The following is a 24,327-nucleotide window of genomic DNA, read 5'->3' on the forward strand; positions in this document are numbered from 1 at the left end:
GCTTCCGCCTCAGTCAGCACGACCCATGAGGTGCCTGTCCCCTCTCTAACCTCCTCTCTTCCCCTCCCCTTCTCTCATTCTATTCCAGGCACACTGGCCTCATTGCTCTGCTTTGACCTTACCGTGCACAGTCCTGCCTCAGGGCCTTTGCACTTTCTGTTCCTCTGCCTGGGACCCCCTTCCCCCGGATTTTTGTGTGGCTCATTTGCTCACCTCCTTCAGGACTCTGCTCAAACGTCACCTCCTCAGTTGGGCCTTCCTGACCTCACCAAAGAAAATAGTTATCCTTGTCTTCATACATCATATCACCATTTATCTCAGAACCTATTTCATTTCTTGATTTCTTCCCACTACATTTATTACCACTAGATGTGATAGATAGATAGTGTCATCACTAGAGTGTCAGCTCCACAGGACAAGCACAGCTATCTTGTTCACTGCTCTCTTTCATGCTGAAAAGGGTAGATATTCAATAATCACGCTTAATAGATACTTAACAAATAGTAAGTAAATGAATGAACAAATAGCCCTAAAAGGTAGGTACTATGACTATCCCATTTTGCTGATGGGAGACTGAGGGTGAAGTCGCCCACCCAAGACCTTCCCACTTGTTGAGTTCTTATGGCAGGTCAGCCCTGGACATGCAGGCTCTCGAAGGAGGTCAGGATTGTCTCCCCGACCTGGCAAGTGAGGGGCCCGAGGATCAGAGAGGTGAAGTCACTTACCTGGAGCCACACAGCCAGGAAGTTCCGGGATTGAAGGAGGTCTGTCTGCAGCCAGGGCTATCCTCTCGCCTTTACTGGCTGAGGAGTCTCTGTGCCAAAGCCTTCATCGAAAGATCGAGCATCCTCTTGTCACGTGTTGTCGTTTTGAGTGTTTTTGTTTGTTTGTTTGTTTTCCGTTATCAACTCATTGGCTCACCCTGGGCCCTCTCTACCCCATCCAGTGCCCACCCTGCATTTATTTTTGAAGCAAATCCCAGGAGTCGTATCATCCGTGTGCACATTCCTTGGTGTCCAGGCAGCCTTAGAAGTGCTGACTCTTCAAACACGAGAATCACGAAATGACAGATTGGTCAGCCTCTGGAAGTGATGCCGTGATCTCCACGATGCTGGTTGACTTTGTGGAATCGATTAGAGTTGTGACCAACGGTGAAGTCACCAAAGCCTGGTGGCCTGGGTTCAAAGCCAGCTTCCCCACTCACTGGCTGGCTGCACAGCCTCGGGAGCAAGCCTCAGTTTTCTCATCTGTCAAATGGGGGCAATGATAGCAGTCCCCACTACACAGGGCTATTGCGAGGGGTTAAATGAACTAATATGCACCAAGCACTTAGAACAGAACCGGCACTTAGTGAGAGCAAATATTTGTCTTTGAGATTTCAAATCCTTGAGCTATAAAACTCCCAGCAGTCATCTAAAACAAACACCAGAGCACAATTTCCTGTGGCACGATCAGTGAAGATGACTAAACCAGTATTTTGGTACATATTTTGAAAAATGCCAAAATGCTATTAGTAGCACAAATATTCTAGTTTGAAAAAATAAAAGATGGTGTTTGAGCTCCATCTTCTCCACTCTGTTTCAGACCGTAAGAGTCAAGCCCGGGGCTTCCCTGGTGGCGCAGTGGTTGAGAGTCTGCCTGCCGATGCAGGGGACACGGGTTCGTACCCCGGTCCGGGAAGATCCCAAATGCCGTGGAGCGGCTGGGCCCGTGAGCCATGGCCGCTGAACCTGTGCGTGCGGAGCCTGTGCTCCGCAACGGGAGAGGCCACAACAGTGAGAGGACCGCGTACCGCAAAAAAAAAAAAAAAAAAAAAAGAGTCAAGCCCGATCCATCAACTGATGAATGGATAAACAAAATGTGGTGGATCCGTACAATGCAATATTATTCAGCCTTGAAAAGGAATGAAGTTCTGATCCACGCTACAACATGGATGAACCTTGCAAAGGTTATGCTAAGTGAAAGAAGCCAGACACAAAGACCACCTGGCACATAGCCTATGATTCCTTTTTTTTTTGGCGGCACCTTGCGGTTTGCAGGATCATATTTCCCGCGCCCAGGGATTGAACCCGTGCCCTCGGCAGTGAAAGCGCAGAGTCCTAACCACTGGACCTCCAGGGAATACTCTATGATTCCATTTATATGACATCTCCAGTGCAGGCAAATCCATAGAGACAGAAAATAGATTGGTGGTTGCCAAGGGCTGGGAAGGATGGAGACGGAGGGAAGTGATGGCTAAGGGGTGTGAGGTTTCTTTGGGGGGTAAAGAAAATGTTCTAAAATGGATTCTGGTGATGATTGCACAACTCTGTGAGTATATTAAAAACCATTGAATTGTACACTTTTAAAAGGATTCCCCCAAAGATATATGCTATGTGAGTCCATTTATATAACATTCTTAACATGACAAAATTCTGGAAATGGAGAAGAGATTAGCGGTCCCCAGGGGTTAAGGACGGGGGTGGCAGTAGAGAAAGTGGGCTTGGCTGTGAAAGGCACCAGGCAGGATCCTTGGGATGGAAACGTCTGTGTCTTGACCACTTCAGTGTCAATATCCTGGATGTGGTACTGAACAGCCAGTTCTCATTGTTCGCGGATTTCCTATTTGTGAAAGCAAATACAGAGAAATCCTAAGATCAGTACTGGCGGCAATTTCGAGGTCATTTCCGACATGCGCAGAGCGGCCAAAGAAGTTGAGTCACTCGACACACGCATTCCCAGCTGAGGTCGACCGAGGCGAGGCTCTGCCCGCTCAGTTCAGCTCCCACACTGTAAACAAACGTCCCTTTCACGGTCTATTTGGTGCCACGTTTTTCACATTTTTGTGCTTTTTGTTAGTGATTTTGCCGTTTAAAATGGCTCCCAAGCCCTAGTGCTGAAGTGCTAATCAGTGTTCCGAAGAGCCAGAAGGCTGCGGGGTGCCTTGCGGAGAAAATGCATAAGATTTTTATATGTTATATAAGCTTCCTTCAGGCGCGAGTGTAGTGTTGTTCGCCTGAGTTCAGTGTGAGCGAATCAACCATGTACATTACAGAAAGTATCTTTAAACAGAAAAACACATAAAACAAAGTTATATATTGACGGGTTCAGAAAATGTCACCAGAATTTCGCGGGAACCTAACTCCGTATGCCCCTAGGAGCGGTGGTTCAGTATTCGCGAATTCAGCGTTTGCTGTAACTTTATAGAACACTGCTGCCTCCAGTAAGGAGAATCAACTGTAGTTTTTATAAGACGTTCCCATCAGAGAGAAACCGGGTAAAAGGCACACAAGATCTCTTTGTATTTTTGCTTCAAAGTGCATGTGAATTTACAATTATCTCAGAAGAAAAAGTTCAATTAAAAAAAAAAAGACGGGGGGTGGGGGCGGGATGAATTGGGAGATTGAGATTGACATATATACACTAATATGTATAAAACAGATAACTGAAACTATACTCCAATTAAAAAAAAAAAAGGGAGCAATGCTTGGCCTCTCTGGTGAGCCAGGAAAAGTGACCCTTCACCAGTAAGATACTTGTAAGGTTTTTAGCAGAGAGGCATGAGGTCAGAAAGCTTTCTGAACGAGTGAGCCCGGTTCCTCTAAATTATGAGGTAGTCTGCAACTCTCTGGGTGCAGCTCAAGGTCAATTATGCAAATGTCTGATTACCAAGAAATACTGAAGCACAAAATACCAGTATTTTGGTGATTGAAAATAGCATGCTATGGGACTTCCCTGGTGATCCAGTGGTTAAGACTCTGCGCTTCCATTGCAGGGGGTGAGGGTTGATCCCTGGTCGGGGAACTAAGATCCCACATGCAGTGCAGCACAGCTGAAAAAAAAATAATAATAAAAGCATGCTAGCCTGGAGTACTGAAAACAGCTTTTGTAATCACTACACCACACACATACACACATACCCTGATTTTGGAGATTTATCTATCTTCTCAACAAACACTCCCTGAGTACTTCAGGTGTGCCCACCCTATGCTGGGCACTGCTGGGGACCAAGAGTTGACCAAGATATTCCCAGGCCTGCCTTCATGGGGCTCATAGTTCAGTGGTGGAAACAGACCATCCAGGACAGGACTGGAAGAGGGGAGCCCAGGATCCACTGAGGGATCCCAGAGTGGGTATTGCATCCAGGTTGGAAGGAGAAATCAGAGAGGGCTTCCTGGAGGAGGGAGCATTTGAGCTGCACTATCAAGGATGAATAAACACAAGCCAAAGGGAAGAAGGGTAAGGAAGGAGTTCCAGGAGAGGGGTGCAAATGTGCAAAGACCAGGAGGAAAAAGGCATGTGGCATAATCTGGGGGAAATGACTGTGTTTCTTTTTGGCTGCAGTATTATGAGAATAATAATAGCAAAGACTTTAAAAGCACCTACTAGTTTCCAGACCTTGTTCTAAGCACTTTGCACAAGCTAGCTCATTCATCCCTCACCATCACCATATGAGGAGGGCCAAATTTATAGATGAAACAACAGAGGCACAGGGAAGGGTAAGTGATCCCACCAAGGTCATAGCACTGGTAAGCAGCTGACCTAGGAATCACTTGCAGGCCATCTGACTTTGAGTCTGGCCTTTTATGTTGTACTTTAGAAAGTGCAAAAGGCATGGGGAGAGGGGGGCTAAAGTGGTGAATGAGGGGAGAGGTGGAGTCATAGGCCATGGTAGGCAGTTTGAGCTTTGACTCAAGGGTACTGGGGAGCCATGGAAGCTTTTTTTTTGGGGGGCTGTGCATTGCAGCTTGCTGGATCTTAGTTCCCCAACCAGGGATTGAACCCAGGTCCACAGCAGTGAAAGTGCAGAGTCCTAACCACTGGACCACCAGGGAATTCCTGGAATAAACTTTTATCGAGGTATGTATTAGTTATCTGTTGCTGCATAACAAATTACCCCTATATTTAGCAACTTGAAGCAACAAATGTTTATTATCTCACACAGTTTCTGGGTGTAAGGAATCCAGGAGCAACCGAGCTGGGCAGTCGTGGCTTAGGGTCCCTTAAGAGACTGTGGTCATGTTGTTTGCTGGGACCACCATCATTCGAAGACCCAAGTGGGGCTGGAGATTGGCTCTCAAGGTCGCTCAGGTGACTAATGGCAGGAAACGTCAGTTCCTCAGTGGCTGTGTCTGGACCCTTGAACCTCTCCTGAGAGTCCTTATGACATGTGTTAAATTAATTAAACAAGGAAGCCATTAGACAGGGGTAGCTCAAATACATCAGCAGCCTACATAAGCAAACCCAAATATAAGTCCATAAATGCCTCAAAGTAATGTCGACTGAAGAAAAACACAACATAAAAGTTGCGAGTTATGTTTTATTCGGGGGCCTTACTGAAAACTGTAGCCCAGGAGACAGCCTCTCAGATAGCTCTGAGGAGCTTCTCCAAAGAGGTAAGGGAGGAGCTAGCATATATAGGAATTTTTGCTGAAAAAAAAAGACCAACATGTAGTCAAGCATCAAAAGATTACTGCTAATGACAAAAAAACAGACATTTCAAGTTAGTGATTTTAATGCTTTTCTAAGTATGGGAAGATGCAAGAGTCTGGTCTCATTGAAATTATTCCTTAGATATGCATCTTAACTATCTAGGGCCAGTATCTTGTTTTTCTCCATCCTGAATTCCCCTCAGGGCTCACCATGGGGGTGGCTGCAGTGGCTGATGCGTTGATGATGGGCAATATTCAATGTTTACTGGAATGGCAGGCAACATTCTTTGTTATTGTTTTTTTTTATTTTAATTAATTAATTAATTAATTAATGGCTCCGTTGGGTCTTCGCTGCTGCCATGGGCTTTCTCTAGTTGTGGCGAGTGGGGGCTACTCTTCGTTGCGGTACGCGGGCTTCTCATGGCGGTGGCTTCTCTTGTTGTGGAGTACGGGCTCTAGGTGCATGGGCTTCAGTAGTTGTGGCTTGTGGGCTCTAGAGCGCAGCCTCAGTAGTTGTGGCGCACGGGTTTAGTTGCTCCACGGCGTGTGGGATATTCCTGGACCAGGGCTAGAACCAGTGTCCCGTGCATTGGCAGGTAGATTCTTAACCACTGCACCACCAGGGAAGTCCCAACATTCTTTGGTTACTAAAGTGGCAGGAACATTTTTTGTCCGAAGTAAGAATCAAAATCCAAGGGCAACCAATCACAGCCAATGAGCCTTTCCCAAATAAGGCAAATGCTTAAGCTACAGCCAATCAAATAATTTCCTTGCTTTGTTTCCGGGTCTTCTCTACAAAAGTCTTGCCCCAGCTCCTGTCGGTGGAGTGCTCCTAACCACTTCTAGTTTGGTATTGCCTGATTGGGATTGATTTTTGCTCGATTCAACTGTTAAAAATTTTTATATGCCTCAGTTTTTCCTCTTAACACATGGCAGCTGGATTCCTCCAGGGCAGGTGATGAGAGACAGAGGGCCCAATATGGAAACTGCAATCTTTTTATAACCCGATCCAGGAAGTGACATACCTTTGGTTTTGCTATATTCTATTCATTGCAAGTTGAGTTACTAACCTCAGCTCTCACTCAAAGAGAGGGGAATTCAGCTACTTGACTTGAAGGGAGAATACTGTGCTATAATAAGACATGTATTTCACCTTTGTTCCTGGTTCTGGCATAGAGCTCCTAAAACCCTTGGAATTTCCTGAGTGATAGAAGTGTCTTTTCTTATCCATTAGGAGCCCCTTTGATCATCCGTGAGTTTATGCTAATGAGGTGACTTAGCATGGAGTCACCTCATAGCCTCAGGATGGAGCTGGTCACCAGAAAATTCAAGTGATCAGGGGCTTGGAACTTTCAGCTTCACTCACCCACCTCCGGGGAGTGGGGGGAGAGGAGACTGGAGATGAAAACTTTATAAAAACGGCACCCCCCCACACCAGTTTACTTTCCAGTTTAATTTAAGTGAATTTTCCATCCGTTTATTTATTTTTTTCCTTTTTAATCACAAATAGTATAATTAAAGTTTTATATTGAGGATTTGGGGAAAAAAGGCAACAGTCATCTCCTGGCTCACACTGTGAATCTATCTTCACTTTCACTGTCTAGGAGAAATGAGTAGTTTCAATATCAGTGGGGCATAATATGGAGTTTAAAACAGTAATGAAGTTCCCTGTGATTTCATTTATTTGGTTCAATTTTAACTATTCTATATGTATCTGCAGATGTACCTTCTGCAAGATTTTACTTTGTTCACATCATGACCAAAGACTGTACTTGAAGGTTAATTTTATTATAATTGTTAACTTCATGTCGGGGGATTTCTCTTTCCTGAGCAGAAAAATTGTTGTTCCCTTTATTGTGCAATGTTCTTTCTACAAGAACCATGTGATGGCATCTTGAGTTTAGATTCTGAAAGTCTCAGCATGGATTTTTGCTTGTGAAAACAAAATTTTGTTGAACAGTGAAAGATGCGTACCCCAGTGTATGGCGATTTGTGGCTTTTCTGTTACAAATATTTATTAACTGTAGCAGATTATTCACTTCAGGGACGTGATGACATCTTACCCTAAAGCTCCTCTGAGACGTTCTATTTTCTTCATCTCAAATCAATCCTCTCTTCTATAAAAACTCTGGAACGACAAGATCTGATGAGCTTCTGGGTTGGTGAACGCATCCACATGCCTGGAGGTGACATATTCCAGTTCTATGGGGACAGAAGCTCCTATGCTTGGGACCCTTCTGGACCTCGCCCTGTGCATCTCTTCACCTGGCTGTTCATCTATATTCTTTATAATATTCTTTATAATAACCTGGTGAACGCAAGTAAGTGTTTCCCTGAGCTTTGTGAGTCGTTTTAACAAATGATCCAACAGAGGAAGGGGTTGATTTATAGCGAGTTGGTCAGAAGCACTGGTGACCACCTGGTTTTGTGATTGGGGATGGTCTCGTGGGACTGAGCCCTTAACCTGTGGGATCTGAGATTATCTCCAGGTAGTTAGTGTCAGAATTGAGCTGAATTTGTAGGACACCCTATAAAAGAATGAGAAAGTAAGGACTTCCCTGGTGGCAGAGTGGTTAAGAATCCGCCTGCCAATGCAGGGGACACGGGTTCGAGCCCTGGTCCGGGAAGATCCCACATGCCAAGGAGCAACTAAGCCCATACGCCACAACTACTTAGCCTGTGCTCTAAAGCCCGCGAGCCACAACTACTGAGCCCGTGTGCCACAACTACTGAAGCCCGCGTGCCTAGAGCCTGTGCTCCGCAACAAGAGAAGCAACCACAATGAGAAGCCCAAGCACCACAACGAAGAGTAGCCCCGGCTCGCCGCAACTAGAGAAAAGCCCGCGTGCAGCAGCAAAGACCCAACACAACCAAAAATAAATAAATAAATAAATAAAAAAGGGCTTCCCTGGTGGCGCAGTGGTTGAGAGTCCGCCTGCCGATGCAGGGGACGCGGGTTCGTGCCCCGGTCCGGGAAGATCCCACATGCCGCGGAGCGGCTGGGCCCGTGAGCCATGGCCGCTGAGTCTGCGCGTCCGGAGCCTGTGCTCCGCAACGGGAGAGGCCACAACAGTGAGAGGCCCGCGTACCGCAAAAAAAAAAAAGAATGAGAAAGTAAGAGGGGAAGGCCTGGAAGCTTTCTAGTCCAAAGAGGGGAGCAGGCCCAGGGTGGGGAGCCTTGGAAGGGATTATATACATAATATATATAAATATTACTTAAGTAGAAGTATAGTATATAGGAATACAAAAACATACTATATATACGGGATTATTCTATATAAGAATACTATGTATTGATATATATGAATGTATATAGAAAAGTACTATATATAGAAATATATATGGAAATATTTATACAGGAACATTATATAGAGAGACATATGAAGGAATATAAATGAATATATTATATTTATGAATGGTATATGGGAATATCATATATAAACAAATATAAATATTATATTTAAGAATATTTTATATACCATTACTTTATATAAGAATACAGAGGCATCTTACACCTGTAAGAATATACATAGGAATATTATATACAGGAAAACTATGTTATAGTAATATGCACAAATATTATATATTTATTATTATATGTAAAAATATATGTGAGTATTACATATAAATACTACATATAGAAACATATGTAGGAGTATTATGTATATAGAAAGATTAGAGTTATAGAAATATACACATAGGAATATTACAAATCTAGGAATATTACATATCTAAAAATGTGAATATATGTGAATATATATTTGAATACATATATATGTATATAAAGTTTAGCAATTAAGAGCCCAGAACAGTTTTAGGAGCCAGATGACCTCATTTCAAATCCAACTCCACCACTTAATAGCCCATGGCTTTGGGCAAGTGCCTGAACCATTCTGAGACTCAGTTTTCCCATCCGTAAAATGGGGATAATAGCAGTCCCACATCATATAGCTGTTATGAGGATTAAACCCTTAGAGGAGTGCCTGGCACATAGCTTGATAAACCAATACACAGGGAACTTTTTCTTCTGTACTCACATCTCTGCAGCTTCCTTTTCCTACTTTATGCCACAGGAAATTCCTCTAAGTCAGCAGTTTTCGCTCTGGCTATCACTTGGGGGAGATTTTACAAAATACTGATGCCCTGGCCCCCAGGGACTCTGATTTGGCTGTTTTAGGGTTTGGCCTGAAGATCATGATTTTTAAACATCCTGCCCAAGGTGATGTTAATACGCGACTGAGGCTGTGGACCACTGAACCAAGCCCGTCAGAATAGATTCTTTGGAATGGTTGCATAAGAGTTCACAGAGTGAGTGGACCATCATTTTTCAACCCAAAGATAGGTTTTCGTCTTCAATTCCCAGCTTTTTGCTCCTCTAGTCCTGCAGTGAGCACTCTTGCATATAAGCCCTTACCTCATTCCGGAGGTTTGATTTCTATGAGATGCTTTCCCAGCAGTGGGGTTGTTGAATCAAGGGTAAAATGCATTTCTGATTGTAGTAGATGCTGCGAAGATTCCCTTTCAAAAAAAGGCTGTAACAATTCTCATTGCCATCAGTGATATACGAGCCTGCCCTTTTCCACATGTGCGCCATTTGGCGGGTGTACAAGGAAACCTCCACGTTATTTGAATATGCTTCACCCTGCCTCCTGCAGAGAGGCTAAGTTTTCATATATGTATTAGCTGGTTCACTTTTCTGCTTAGAAAATTATCTATTCAAATCCTTAGTCCACGTTTCCTTTGGGGTGTTTGTCTTAATTGATTTACAAAAGCTCATTATACATGTAAAACTTTTACGTGTCATCTGCATTGCCAGTATTTTCTCCCCATTTCTCATTTGCCTATAGGCTTTGTTTAGGGTTTTTGGTTTTTATGCCACACAAGTGTTTTTCTCTTTCTTTTTAAAAAAATATTTATTTATTTATTTATTTGGCTGTGCTGGTCTTAGTTGCGGCATGTGGGATCTTTAGTTGCAGCATGTGGGATCTAGTTCCTTGACCAGCCATCGAACCAGGGCCCCCTGCATTGGGAACACGGAGCCTTAGCCACTGGACCACCAGGGAAGTCCCATGTTTTTCTTTTTAATGTGGGCAAATATGTCTATCTTTCCTTTTAACTTCTGCTTAAATGTCATCTCCCCTAAATGTTTTATTTAAAGCTCCAAATTATTCCCCTTCCTACCTAACACCAGCACTTCCTAACCTTCTCCTCCCTGTTTATCACCATCTCTCATTCCAGAGTTGTGCTGTCAGATACGGCAGCCACCAGCCATGTGTGACTATTAAATAATTGAACTGTGGCAAATCCAAACTTATATCTGCGATAAGTGCAAAATACATACTGGGGTTTGAAGACGTAATAATATGAAAAAAGAGAATGCAAAATAAATCCATCATTTTTATATTGATTACACGTTGAAATAATAATATGGATGTATGTGTATATTCATTTCTTTTTTTTGTGTGTGTGTGTATATTCATTTCTTACTGCTGCTGTAACAAATTACCACAAACTTAGTGGCTCAGTAGAAGACACTTCTTTTTTTTTTTTTTTTTTTTAATTTTTTGGCCACACCATGCGGCATGTGGGATCTTAGTTCCCTGACCAGGGATCGAACCCACGACCCCTGCAGTGGAAGCGCGGAGTCCTAACCACTGGACCGCCAGGGAAGCACCCCGAAGACACATTTCTAAAAAAAATTTTTTTGTTGAAGTATAGTTGATTTACAATGTTGTGTTAATTTCTGCTGTGCAGCAAAGTGACTCAGTTATACATGTATATATATTCTTTTTCATATTCTTTTCCATTATGGTTTATCACAGGATATTGAATATAGTTCCCTGTGCTCTACAGTAGGACCTTTTTGTTTATCCATCCTATATATGAGTTTGCATCTGCTAATCCCAAACTCCCAATCCATCCCTCCCCCCACCCCCCTCCTCCTTAGCAACCACAGGTCTGTACTCTATGGAAAACACTTTTTTTTTTTTTTTTTTTGCGGTACGCGGGCCTCTCACCGTTGTGGCCTCTCCCATTGCGGAGCACAGGCTCCGGACGCGCAGGCCCAGTGTCCATGGCTCACGGGCCCAGCCGCTCCGCGGCATGTGGGATCTTCCCGGACCGGGTCACGAACCCGCGTCCCCTGCATCGGCAGGCGGACTCTCAACCACTGCGCCACCAGGGAAGCCCCGCCTGTAAACTTTATTCTACTTTCCATCTCTGTGACTGTGCCTATTCTAGGTACACTGTGTAAGTGGAATCATACAATATTTGTCCTTTTGTGTCTGGCTTATTTCACTTAGCATAAGATTTTCAAGGTTCATCTATGTTGTAGCATGTGTCAGAATTTCACTTCATTTTTTTTTCCATTGAGGTATTGTATTTGTATGTTTGTATATATTACATCTCTAGAAAAAGAATCTCAGGACTTTCCCTCCTGTGTGTGTTTTCTTTTTTTTAATTTTAATTAATTAATTTTATTTTTATTTATTTTTGGCTGTGTTGGGTCTTCATTGCTGTGCTCGGGCTTTCTCTAGTTGCGGAAAGCGGGGGCTACTCTTCGTTGCAGTGCACAGGCTTCATTGTAGTGGCTTATTTTGTTGCAGAGCATGGGCTCTAGGCGTGTGGGCTTCAGTAGCTGTGGCACACAGGCTCAGTAGCTGTGGCACACGGGCTTAGTTGCTCCGCGGCATGTGGGATCTTCCCGGACCAGGGCTCGAACCCGTGTCCCCGGCATTGGCAGGCAGATTCTTAACCACTGCACTGCCAGGGAAGCCCTCCCTCCTGTGTGTTTTTGTCTTGCTTCTTCTTGGTCCATGATGCCAGCTGTGGTCGTCAGTATAATGAAACCAAACTAGTGGGATGGTCTTGTGAGGTTTACAATTTGCCCAGCTCTGTGATCATCAGTGATTTCAAGTTTACCAATGTAACCATGCTTCATCATCACACTTAGAAACTGGAAAATGACTTTGGAGCATAGCCTAACAAGAACTTGGCATGTGACTCTCATTTTGGCATTGTTAATGCTCTTGAGAACATCGTCCTGGCCATTCATGCCAGCATCATGGTGGCACAAAAAGAGAGGCTGAATAATATTCCATTGTGTGGATATAGTGCGTTTTGTTTATCCCTTCATTCTTTGATGGACACGGGTTGTTTCCTAGACTTTTTAATAACTTCTCCTCTCTCCTCAAACTCCTGCACCTTCTCCCTTCCTGCCCACTTTCAGTGGGGACTTTGCTTCCTACTTCACTGAGAAAGGACAACCCATCAGAAGAAAACTTCCCCAACTCCTCTACTCATCTACCCACCTTTTCTTCTATTATTTGGGGTACCAGCTACCTGCTGCTGCATAACAAACAGCCCCAGTATCTAGTGGTGTGAAACAATCCTTGTATTGTAGTCATGGATTCTATAGGTCAGGAATTGGAACAAGGCACAGCAAGGACAGCTTGTCTTTCCTCCTTGATGTCTGGAGCCTCAGCTGGCGAGGCTTGCGGACTGGGGGTGTAGAATCAGCTGGAGGAGTCTTCACTCATGTCTGGGCAGATGCTGCTGGCAGTCGCTGGCTGGGACCTCGGCTGAGCTGTCAGCTAGAGCATCTTCATGGGACCTCTCCACGTGGTCTCTCTGCGTGGGCTAGCTGAGCTTCCTCACAGCATGGCAGATGGGTTCCAAGAATCAGCGCCCTAACAGCAAGTGGGAAGTGCCTGGCATTTGATGAGGTAGCCTTGGAAGCCTCACCTCCACCGTACTTTATAGGTCAAGGCAGTCACAAATTTCTGCCCAGGTTCAAAGGGAGAAAACATAATCCACACAAAACACACACAATAGGAGGAATGTTGAGGTCACCCTGTAAGAGCATGTGGGACAGGAGAGATTGTCATGGCCACCTCTGGGAAACAGACATTCCCTACTAATGACGAACTACTCTGGAGCCCAGGGACCCTTCCCCTCTTGCCAATTCAAGGACCACACTCCAGCCGTTCTCCCCTCTTTCCTCTGCTTCTCCTCTCGAACTAGGAATCTAGATCATCCCCATCAAACTGCAATTTGATCTTCTCTCACCTTTCTATAGAAGAAAACAAAACAATTGATTTCCCAGTACCTGTCTCCCACCTGTTCTTTATTTTTCTCCACAGAATGTCTCACCTTTTGACACACTCCACAGTCTCCTTATCTGTGTGTCTAGCATCTGTCTCTTCCATTTAGAATATCAGCTCCATGAGCACTGGGACTTTAGCCTCTTTCGTTCACCATTATATCTTCAGCCCATAGAATAGTGCCTGGCATGTAGTAGGTGTTCAATAAATATTTTTTGAATAAACATTTTGGGTGAAACTGGTAATGATAGTTACCTCCAGGAAGGGTAACTGGGTGGACAGCAGATCCACATTGTTTAAAAATTTGATCCGACGCCAAAAAAAAAAAAAAAAATTGAGCTTCCCCCACTCAACGTGAGGCATGCTTTTTTCCAAACTTTTAAAATTGTGAAATAGAGATACTTTCTCCCACAGGCTTTTAGAGGCTTCTGAATTTTGCACCCTGACCGGATCTTATCCATTTAAATTAATAAATGACATTATTTTTAAAAATTAGCCCAGCACCTGGCACGAAATGAGTCAGAAACTGGAAGTGATGTGATTATGATGATGGGGAAACAACTTTGTGCCTTGGCTGTTTCCACAAGCTGCCCAGCTCCCCTTCCATTCTCCATGCTGGAACACTCAAATCTGGGAAGCTGAGTCTTCTCGGAGCCTCCCTGACTCTGGCCCAGCCCAAAGCCAGCTCTAGAGGTGTTTGATCTGACCACTTCAGAGCCTTCACCTTGGGCCTGCAGCCCATCAGAGGTGGCTGGGGCTGGGAATCCTCCCCAGATGGGCCTTTGAGGATAAGATGAAAGAGGATGGGCATCCTCCCCAGATGAGCCTTTGCGGATGGGATGAAAGAGGCTGGGCTGGGTCAGGAAGAGGCATAGGCAGAGCGGAAGCAAGGAGGTAGAGAAGGCAAGCCTTCCTGGGGATGACCAGGGCATTTTCTGAGCACGTGCTGTGTACCCAGGCATGTGCTGTGCAGTGGTGGGAACACAGTGGTGACTGGCTCTGCCCTCAGAGGGCAGTAGGGCAGACAGGCCTGTGACCAGACAGCTACAACTTAGAGTGAACAGGGTTAGGGTGAGTGTGCCTGACGCAGTCAAGGAGGGCTTCCTGGAGGAGGAGACGCCAAGCTCCTCAGAGTCTCTGACATCCTTCATGGAAACCTACCTTTTTGGCGCATCTGATGACACTTTCCCTCACTCCCTCGAATCTAGCCACACTGGCCTTTTTGATTCCTGAACTCTCCAAGCTCATTCCCATCCTCAACAGCCATTGCACTTGCTGTTCCCTCCTCCTGATTCTCCCCAGTCCCTCAGCAGGCGGGCTCCTTCTCCTCTTTCAGACTGCAGACAACTCATCCTTGCAGCATTTAGCTGTTTTTTAAGAATTCCCTTGTTTCTAGTTTCTGCTGACTACTCTACTCCCTGCCCTTCCCAGTTAGGATGTGACCTCTCCTCAGCGCCTGCTCCCTCACGCCTGGCAGGGCTCCCGACCAACTGTCGATGCCTGGTAAATCTTTGTGACGTGAAGGAAGGAAGCTAAGATCTCTGGGATAAAGCAGGGGCCGGTGAAGAGGTAGGGGAAAGGAGTTCCAGGCAGAGGCAACGGCATGGGCAAAGGCGTGGAGCAGAGAGAGCCCTGGTGTTTCAGAGGCTCTGGGGGAGGTGGTGCGTGGCTGGAGGGAGGAGCCAGCGGAGGGAGGGGGAGAAGGAGGATGGAGGAGGAGGTGGAGAGAGGAGGGAGGGCAAGGGGAGGGGAGGGGAAGGGAGAGGAGGGAAGGGGAGGGCGAGGGGAGGGGAAGGGAGAGGAGGGAAGGGGAGGGCGAGGGGAGGGGAAAGGGTCAGGAGATGAGCCGGAAGGAGGAGGGAGGGGAAGAGAGAGGAGCTTTTATCCACTGGCCGGTTGCAGAAGGTGGCATCTTATTGGGATCTTTTTATGTAGCGGCGGAGAGGGTGGCCAAGGTGCCTTTTTGGGAGACCCGCCTGTCTGGCTGGCAAAAGCCAGGCCTGAGGGACAGGCCTCCCCGCTCAGAGCCTTCTAAGGGCTTCGTGTAGAACATTCCACAGCTGGACCTTCTGAAACAGGCCGTGAAGTGTTGGCAGCCCCATCCGGTCCCCGATCCCGGGTCACTGCCCTGGCCTCCTGGCCCAGGCTCGCCCTCTTCCAGGGCCCAGCTCCCTACGCCAGCCTGAGGCGGTGCTTTTAATAGAACACTCGAAAAAAATATTAATAGGTAATTAAAGGCACATGGCACAGATTTTTAAAGGTACACGAGAGGATACAGTGAAAACTCTCTCTTCTCCCTTCCCCCCTGGGGCCCTTCCCGGGAGGCACTGGGGCCACCAGTTTCTTGGATTTTCTCCCAGAGATAGTCTATCATTTGTAAATACAGATAGGGGAATATTATTCAGGTTATTTACATGATTCGGCACCTTATTTATTTTAGTTTACTTATTTGTTTTTTAAATTGAAGTATAGTTGATTTACAATGTTGTGTTAGTTTCTGGTGCACAACAAAGTGATTCAGATATATATATATATACATATATATGTATATATATGTATGTGTGTATATATATATATATATATATCTTTTCAGATTCTTTTCCATTATAGATTATTACAAGATATTGAATAGAGTTCCCTATGCTATACAGTAGATCCTTGTTGTTTATGTATCTGTTAATCCCAAACTCCTGATTTATCCCTCACCCCACCCCCATTCCCCTTTGGTAACCATAAATTTGCTTTCCATGTGTGAGTCTGTTTCTGTTTTGTAAATAAGTTCATTTGTATCTTTTTTTTTTTTTTTTTGCAGCACCATGTGGCTTGTGGGATTGTAGTTCCACAACCAGGCATCGAACCCAGGCGCCAGCAGTGAAAGCGCTGAGTCCTAACCACTGGGCCATGAGGGATTCTACATATAAATGATATCATGTGATATTTGTCTTTCTCTGTCTGACTTACTTCACTAAGTATGATAATCTCTAGGTCCATCCACGTTGCGGCAGGGATTCTACATATAAATGATATCATGTGATATTTGTCTTTCTCTGTCTGACTTACTTCACTAAGTATGATAATCTCTAGGTCCATCCACGTTGCAGCAAATGGCATTGTTTCATTCTTGTTTATAGCTGAGTAGTACTCCATTGTGTATATATACCACATTTTCTTCATCCATTCATCTGTTGATGGACACTTAGGTTGCTTCCCTGTCTTGGCTATTGTAAATAGTCTGTGCTTTATTTTTTTTCCTTAAGTTTAGTCAACAAATATTTATTGAGCACCTACTATATGCCAGGCACTCTTCTAGGCACTGGGGATACAGCAGAGAAGAAAACAGTCAAAACTCCCTGCCTTCGTGGAGCTGACATTCTAGTGGGGGAGACAGACAGTCGATAAATAAAATGACAAGTACATTTTAACATTACATAGTAGGTCAGATGGCACAGTCAGTGCTGCTGATAAAACAGAGCGCAGTCAAAGAAGCTGGAGTGTTGAGGCGGCAGGAGGGTTTCTATTTTTTTACAGGATGCTCAGAGAAAGCCTTGATAAAGGTGACGTTTGAGCAAAGGCCTGGAGGAGGTAAGGAAGCGAGTCATGTGGTTATGTGAAGGGAAGAGTGGAACAGCAAGTGCAAAGGCCCTGAGGTGGGTGTGAGCCTGAAGTGTCCCAGATCCAGGCTGGAGAGGAGTAAGTAAGGCGGAGAGTTTGTGTGTGGGGGGAGATACAGTCCTGTAGATCCTTGTCCATAATTTGGCTGTGCTGTCTCATCTTGCAGCTGTCTCAGTGGTGTGCGGGGGCTGGCTTGTAACAGTTTGTGAGGGCTGATTGCTAAACTTCCGGGAATTTTGCAAGCCTGTTGTTAAACATAGCTTTTACTAAAACTTAAATTCTACAAACTTACCACTGAATACATTCTATTACACAGAACGATGAGAAGTAGTCAATTTATCACTTCCTAATTATTCTGCTACATTTTAATGCTATCTCTGTTCTAGAGGTTACGAAAATCCCACATCATGGTGAGGTATTGAGGATATCTTCCAACTCTGCATTCAGCGAGGTCACGTTGGTAAGCTTAAAATCAGCCGTGATGGGAGTATTTTACACCACAGACGTTGACAAACGCTACAGATCAGGACTGTTTTCTCCCCCAAAGAGCCGACGGTTAAACATTTCCCAGCACACCACCGAAATGCGTATAGATCTGACTTACTCTTGTAAAGCTGCATAGTATTCCAACTGCGTGGATGGGTCATAATGCATTTTGCTGGTCCCTTCCTGATGGGTGCTTGGCTGGCATCCAGTCTCTTGCCAACACAAACAGCGCTCATTTCCCACGTGTGCGACTATAACTGTAGAACCAATCCCTTGAAGAAGAACCGCTGTGTCAGAGGGCATGGGACCTTCTAACGTGAATGCCTGTTGCCTAATGCCTTTCCATGGAGGCTGTACCAATTTCCACAGCCACCAGCAAATGGGTCAGAGTGCACAGGCTTCTAATAAGGATGCAAATTTGATTGTATCACTCTGCTGCTTAAACCCTCTGATGACCTGCTGCTCCTAGGACGAAGCCTTGAGGTTCTCCCAAGGCCTAGGCCCCTCATCGTCAGGGCTTGCCCCTTTCTGTTTGCAAGTGGAAGGTTGCACCATGACCCCACTGTGACCCCTCGTAAATTCCACATTGCAGCCACCTTGATAATCTGTTGTCTGTCCCCTGAAATGGGCCATGTCCCCACCCACTCTTGTTTGTTCATGCCTGTCCCTTCTCTGAGAACTTACTGCCCAGCACCTTAATCACCAGGCTAGCTCCCACTCCACTGGTTCTGTCCCTTTTTTTTTTTTTGGCCGGTGCCACATGGCATGGAATCTTAGTTCCCCGCCCAGAGGTTGAACCCATGCCCCCTGCAGTGGAAGCTCGAAGTCCTAACCACTGGACTGCCAAAGAAGTCCCAGTTACGTCCCTTTCTGTTTCAAGAGGCTGAAAACCCCAGCGTAACTGTCTTCGGCAAAATCAGGAATTGATTGGCTCATTTGAGTGAAAAAATCGTCGAGTTGGCTGGCTTCAGGCATAGCTGGTTTCAGGAGCTCGGACGATCCCACGAAGCCAGTCTTGGCCTGTCAGTTCTGTTCTCTTCCACATTAGGATCTTTTGGCAGCTTCTGCCTTTAGAAATCCCCCTCATGGTCACAGGAGGCAAAGAGCTGGGAGGTGGAAGGGAAGGTTCCAGGCAGAGAAAAGAGTCCAGAACTGGTGCTAGTAAACCCAGATCCTGGCTGGGTATAGTGGACAACCTGATAGCCACATAGCCTCCTGCAGGCTGAACTCCAAGGGGAAGACAAGTTCTCGCCCCCATGCTAAATTCTTCAACGGAGAGACAGGGTAGGAATAGCTGCTTGGGCCCTGGAGGTAGAAAAAACCTGGGTTCAAATCCTGGGGTGATGAAAAGTTTCAGAACTAGATAGTGGTGATGGTCGCACAACACCGTGAATGTGCTCAAGGCCACTGAATTGTATACTTCAAAATGTTTAAAAGTGTCAGCAACATGATATTTATATTTTACGTCAGTACAAAAATAATGAGGCTGGGACTTCCCTGGTGGTCCAGTGGTTAAGACTCCGTGCTTCCACTGCAGGGGGCATGGGTTCAATCCCTGGTCGGGGAACTAAGATCCCACATGCTGTGAGACTCGGCCAAAACAAACAAACAAACAAAAACTGGCTGGTGGTGCTAAAAAATAATAATAAAAATAAAAAGGAGAGAGAAAAGGCTGACTCTACCACTTACCAGCTGTGTGACTTCTCTGTACCTCTGTTTGTTGGGCTATAAAATGAGGACAATAAAAGAACCCCACATGCCTGCTTATTGAGAGGCTCAGGTAGGTTAATACATGCATAGTCCTTGGGGTAGTACCTGGGATATAGTTAAGTGTTCAATAAATGTTAGTTATTATTGTTAAATCAAAATATTGGGTGGATTGCCCAGTGAAATAAGCCAGATGCAAAAGGTGGCTGCCTTAGCTTGTTTGGGCTGCTACTATAACAAAATACCACGGATGGAGTGGCTTATGAATAACACAAATGTATTTCTCACAGTTCTGGAGGCTGGAAGTCCAAGATCAGGGTAAATGGTTGGGTGAGGGGCTCTTCTGGGTTGTAGACTTCTCATTGTATCCTCACATGGGCAGAAGGGACAAGGGATGTCTCGGGAGCCCCTTTTATAAGGGCACTAATCCCAATCTTGAGGGCTCCACCCTCATGACCTAACCACCTCCCAAAGGCCCCACTTCCTAATACCATCACCCTGGGGAGTTAGGTTTTTTTGCTTTTTTTTTTTTTTTACATACATATATATCTATTTTTTTTCAGATTCTTTTCCCTTATAGGTTATTACAAAATATTGAGTATAGTTCCCTCTGCTATACAGTAGGTCCTTGTTGGTCATCTATTTTGTATATAGTGGTATGTATATGTTAATCCCAAACTCCTAATTTACCCCGACCCCCTTCCCCTTTGGTAACCATGTTTGTTTTCTATGTCTGTGGGTTCATTTCTTTTTTGTATGTAAGTTCACTCGTATCATTTTTTTTTTAAGATTCCACATATAAACGATATCATATGATATTTGTCTTTCTCTGTCTGGCTCACTTCACTTAGAATGATAATCCCTAAGTCCACCCATGTTGCTGCAAGTGGTGTTAGTTCATTCTTTTTTATGGCTGAGCAATATCTCATTCTTCTTTATCCATTCATCTGTTGATGGACATTTAGGTGGCTTCCATGTCTTGGCTATTGTAAATAGTGCTGCAATGTAGGTTTCAACGTACGAATTGGGGCGGAGGACACAAACACTCAGACTATCAAAATCCCATATTGTATGATTCCATTTGTATAAATGTCCAGAATAGGCAAACCCGTAGAGACAGAAATCAGATGAATGCTCGCCAGGATCTGTGGGGAGGGGATGGGGAGTGACTGCTGAATGGCTACGGGGTTTCCTTTGGGAAAATGATGAGAATGATTTGGAACTACGCAGAGGTGATGATTGCACAATGTTGTGAATGTACTAAATGCCACTGAGTCATAACACGTTAATATTGTTAATTTTTGTGTGAATTTCAACGCAAAAATTCTTTTACATTGGTACTTTGTTTTTTAAATTAATAAATAAATCAATTAATTTTTGGCTGTGTTGGGTGTTCGTTGCTGCACGCGAGCTTTCTCTAGTTGCGGCGAGCGGGGCTACTCTTCTTTGTGGTGCGTGGCCTTCTCATTGCGGTGGCTTCTCTTGTTGCGGAGCACGGGCTCTAGGCATACAGGCTTCAGTAGTTGTGGCATGCACGCTCAGTTGTTGTGGCTCGCAGGATCTAGAGCGCAGGCTCGCAGGCTGTGGCACACAGGCTTAGTTGCTCCGTGGCATGTGGGATCTTCCTGGATCAGGGCTCAAACCCGTGTCCCCTGCATTGGCAGGCGGATTCTTAACCACTGCGCCACCAGGGAAGTCCTTCATGGGTACTTTGAAAAAAGAAAATTGGATGGAATGTAGCCTGATGTCCTTCTCAGGCTGTGAGACCTTGAAACTTTGTTATCCTGGATGGTTCGGGCCCTTCTCTCTCCCAGGCCTGGTACCCAACCCCCACCAGGGCCCTTAGCTGGCATGGCTCACGGCTCCTCCCCTGGCTCTTGCAATAATTTGCTGTGGGTCTTTTTTTTTTTTTTTTTTGTGGTACGCGGGCCTATCAATGTTGTGGCCTCTCCCGTTGCGGAGCACAGGCTCCAGACACGCAGACTCAGCAGCCAGGCTCATGGGCCCAGCCGCTCCGCGGCATGTGGGATCTTCCCGGACCAGGGCACGAACCCGTGTCACCTGCATCGGCAGGCGGACTCTTAACCACTGCGCCACCAGGGAAGCCCCTGCGGGTCTTTGAACTCAGTTTCCTTGTCTGTACCAAGAGGGCATTGGACCCACTGGTTTCTTTTCTTTTTTCTCTGTTTTTGTTTGTTTGTTTCTTTTGGCCACGCCACCAAGCTTGCGGGGGATCTCAGTTCCCCAATCAGGGATTGAACCCTGGGCCACGGCAGTGGAAGCGCTGAGTCCTAACCACTGGACCACCAGGGAATTCCCTGGACCCACAGGTTTCTAACATGTCCTCCGATTTCATGGGCCTTACTTGAGCCCAAGGTGGTAACCCCCTTCACCCTACCTTTTCCACCCCCAAGTGCTAACTCTCTCCCCCAGCTCTGGCAGGACTTTGCCCAGGGACTGTTAAACGGACTTCAGACCACCGCCCTCATCTTGGGCTGCAGACTCTTAACACCTCTCAAAGTCAGGCCGCCGGCCCCTCACTCCCCTCAGAAAGTGAGGCAGGGGCTCTTTGGACTTTTCTCCTGGGATCCAGCCGGCTGCACACAGTGAGGCGAGTGACCTCCAGGTCTCTAGCCCCAGGCAGTCAGAAGTGGGAATTGTCTGCAGACTCACAATGTCCTAGTCCTTCAGGCCAGCCGCCCTCAGAGGTGGTGCCCACGCAGTCCCAGGAACACACTGTGTGACTATCTGTCCTCAGAGCTGGCTCCTGCCAGGGCCTCGTCCTTCACACCCCCAGGGCAGGCCTGCGTCCCCTCGGCCTCCCCCTTGTACGGGGCCTGGCTCGCCCCTGACCAGGGCTCTCTAAAGGGAAATGCTAATGATTACAGGAATAAAAGCCTCCCCAATATACCGGCTCTTATTACATTGTCCAGACCCATGCTAAGGGCTTTTGTCATGTGGTTTCGTTTCATTCTCCTGCCACCTCTGGGGTAGAAACTACCTTCATCCTCTTTCAGACACCAGGACCTGAGGCTCAGAGGTGGAATCCTTTGTCCAAGGTCAGCTAAGAAGTGGGAGGGCTCATCTCTCTGGCCCTTCCCCCACGCCCTTGCCCATTATCCTAGCCTGTCTCCCTGGAAGCAACAGATGTCTTTCTCTCCAGGTCACCCGAGCCCCTGGACACCTCTGGGGTCCCAGGGCAGGGCCTGGAGTGGTGGCAGGGGCAACTGCCTTGGAAAACAGCTCTTATGGCCTTGGCTGGATCTGGGGGGAGGTGTGGAGGAGAGCGCCGGACACACCCACGCTGGGCCTCAAGAAACCCGAGTTACACGTTGTACCACAAGCCACAGGGGCTGGACAGCCTGCAGCTGGGGGAGGCGGGGCAGAGCAGCCCAGACAAGCCAACTTTTAAATAAATAATTAGAAATGTAGGAAGGGAAGGTCTGGGCCAGTCTCCAGTCCCCCAGGCTGCAGCTTCCCAGCCAGACCAGAATGCATGAAGTTCACATGATTCTTGGCCCTGATGGACCCAAGGGTTCCGCTTCTTCCTTTCTTTCCTGTTTCTAAAAGACTCAACCCACATTCCCAGAGTCCCTGCTGTGTGCCTAGCCCCATGCAGGGCAATGCTGGGGGGACTCAGCAGTGGTTGTGACGGTTCCCATCCCTGGCCCAAGGGAGGGCACAGACCCATCCCCAGATAGTGACCACCCAGAGTGGGCAGGGCTGGGATGGGGGCGTCCAAGGGGCTGGAGGAGCCTTGAGGGACACCTGAGCCAGCCTCAGGGTCTTGAAAACTCAGGGGATTCCTGAGTGGAAATCTGAAGATCTTGGTTAAGTGAGGAGAAATGCATATGAGAAAAAGAGGACTAAAAATTTGAGGAGGGGGCAGATCACACAGGGGTCCACAGACCACTGTTTTTCAAACTGTTTTGAATTTGAGACGGTTGATACACAATAGAATGTATATTTTGCTGCAACACAGTATGTGTATGAACAGGTCTGCACACACACATGTAAATTAAAATGTCGCGATATAAGAATTACTTGTACAATACGCTTTATTTGACATTTTTAAAAATTAACTGCTGGGGACTCACTACTTTATTTCATGCCCTACTAATCGGTTGACACCTGAGGTTGGAAAATATAGATGTCCAGGCTGTGCTAAGGTTGCTTGGACTCCAATCAAAGGAGCAGAATTCTAGAATCAGCAGGTGTGATGTCTTTGGGGCTATTCACTGATACTCCCATCCTCCTCTCCTTCTGGGCACCTGGTGGGATTGTACTTGCCTCCCTTTGGAAGGTAGCCTTGGGGCCCAGGAATCTGCATTTTAACAGATAATGGGAGCTGTGAGACTTGGGAAATTTAAGAAACAGTGACATAGGTGATAAACTCCATGAGGACAGGGCAGAACCCGCCTTGGCCACCGCAGAGACCCCGGCAGGACGCAGCACAGAGCCGGGCACTTAGGTAAGATGTGTTAAATGAATGATTTTTTAAATTTTTATTTATTATTTATATATTTATTTTGGCTGTGCCGGGTCTTCGTTGCGGCGCGCGGCTTCTCTAGTTGCGGCGCGCGGGCTTAGTTGCGGGTATATGGGATCTTAATTCCCCGACCGGGTATCAAACCTGGGCCCCCTGCTTTGGGATCGTGGAGTCTTAACCACTGGGCCTCCAGGGAAGTCCCTAAATGAATGATTTTAACTCCAGTCTTTTTATTTCTGGCTACCTGATCTAGCTCACCGTTCCAACTTCATTTCACAGCAGTTTTCCCCAATTTCCACGGTGACCAAATGGAACTATTCTTCGTTTCGTAAATTTCTCACCTGCAGGTCTTTGCCCTTGCTGTGTCCTCTGCCCATACCTTCCCGTTTCCTCCTCCCTTCACTGGCTGCCTCTGACATCCTTCCAAATTCAGCTCAGATTGTCCCCTCCTCCAGGGAACCTTCCCTGACCCCACTTCCCAAGTTGCGTTTCCCCTCGGAGCTCCTCCATTCTAGCCCTA

At 46.2% G+C, this 24,327-nt stretch overlaps 1 pseudogene; it reads right to left on the reverse strand.

Annotated features, from left to right (window-relative positions):
• Window positions 1-11,818: 11,818 nt before the first annotated feature.
• On the reverse strand, window positions 11,819-12,465 carry LOC132510249 (small ribosomal subunit protein uS8-like; annotated as a pseudogene).
• Between the last annotated feature and the right edge of the window lie 11,862 nt (window positions 12,466-24,327).

Source organism: Lagenorhynchus albirostris, chromosome 19 (genome assembly GCF_949774975.1).
Source record: "Lagenorhynchus albirostris chromosome 19, mLagAlb1.1, whole genome shotgun sequence".
NCBI classification, from domain to species: domain Eukaryota; kingdom Metazoa; phylum Chordata; class Mammalia; order Artiodactyla; family Delphinidae; genus Lagenorhynchus; species Lagenorhynchus albirostris.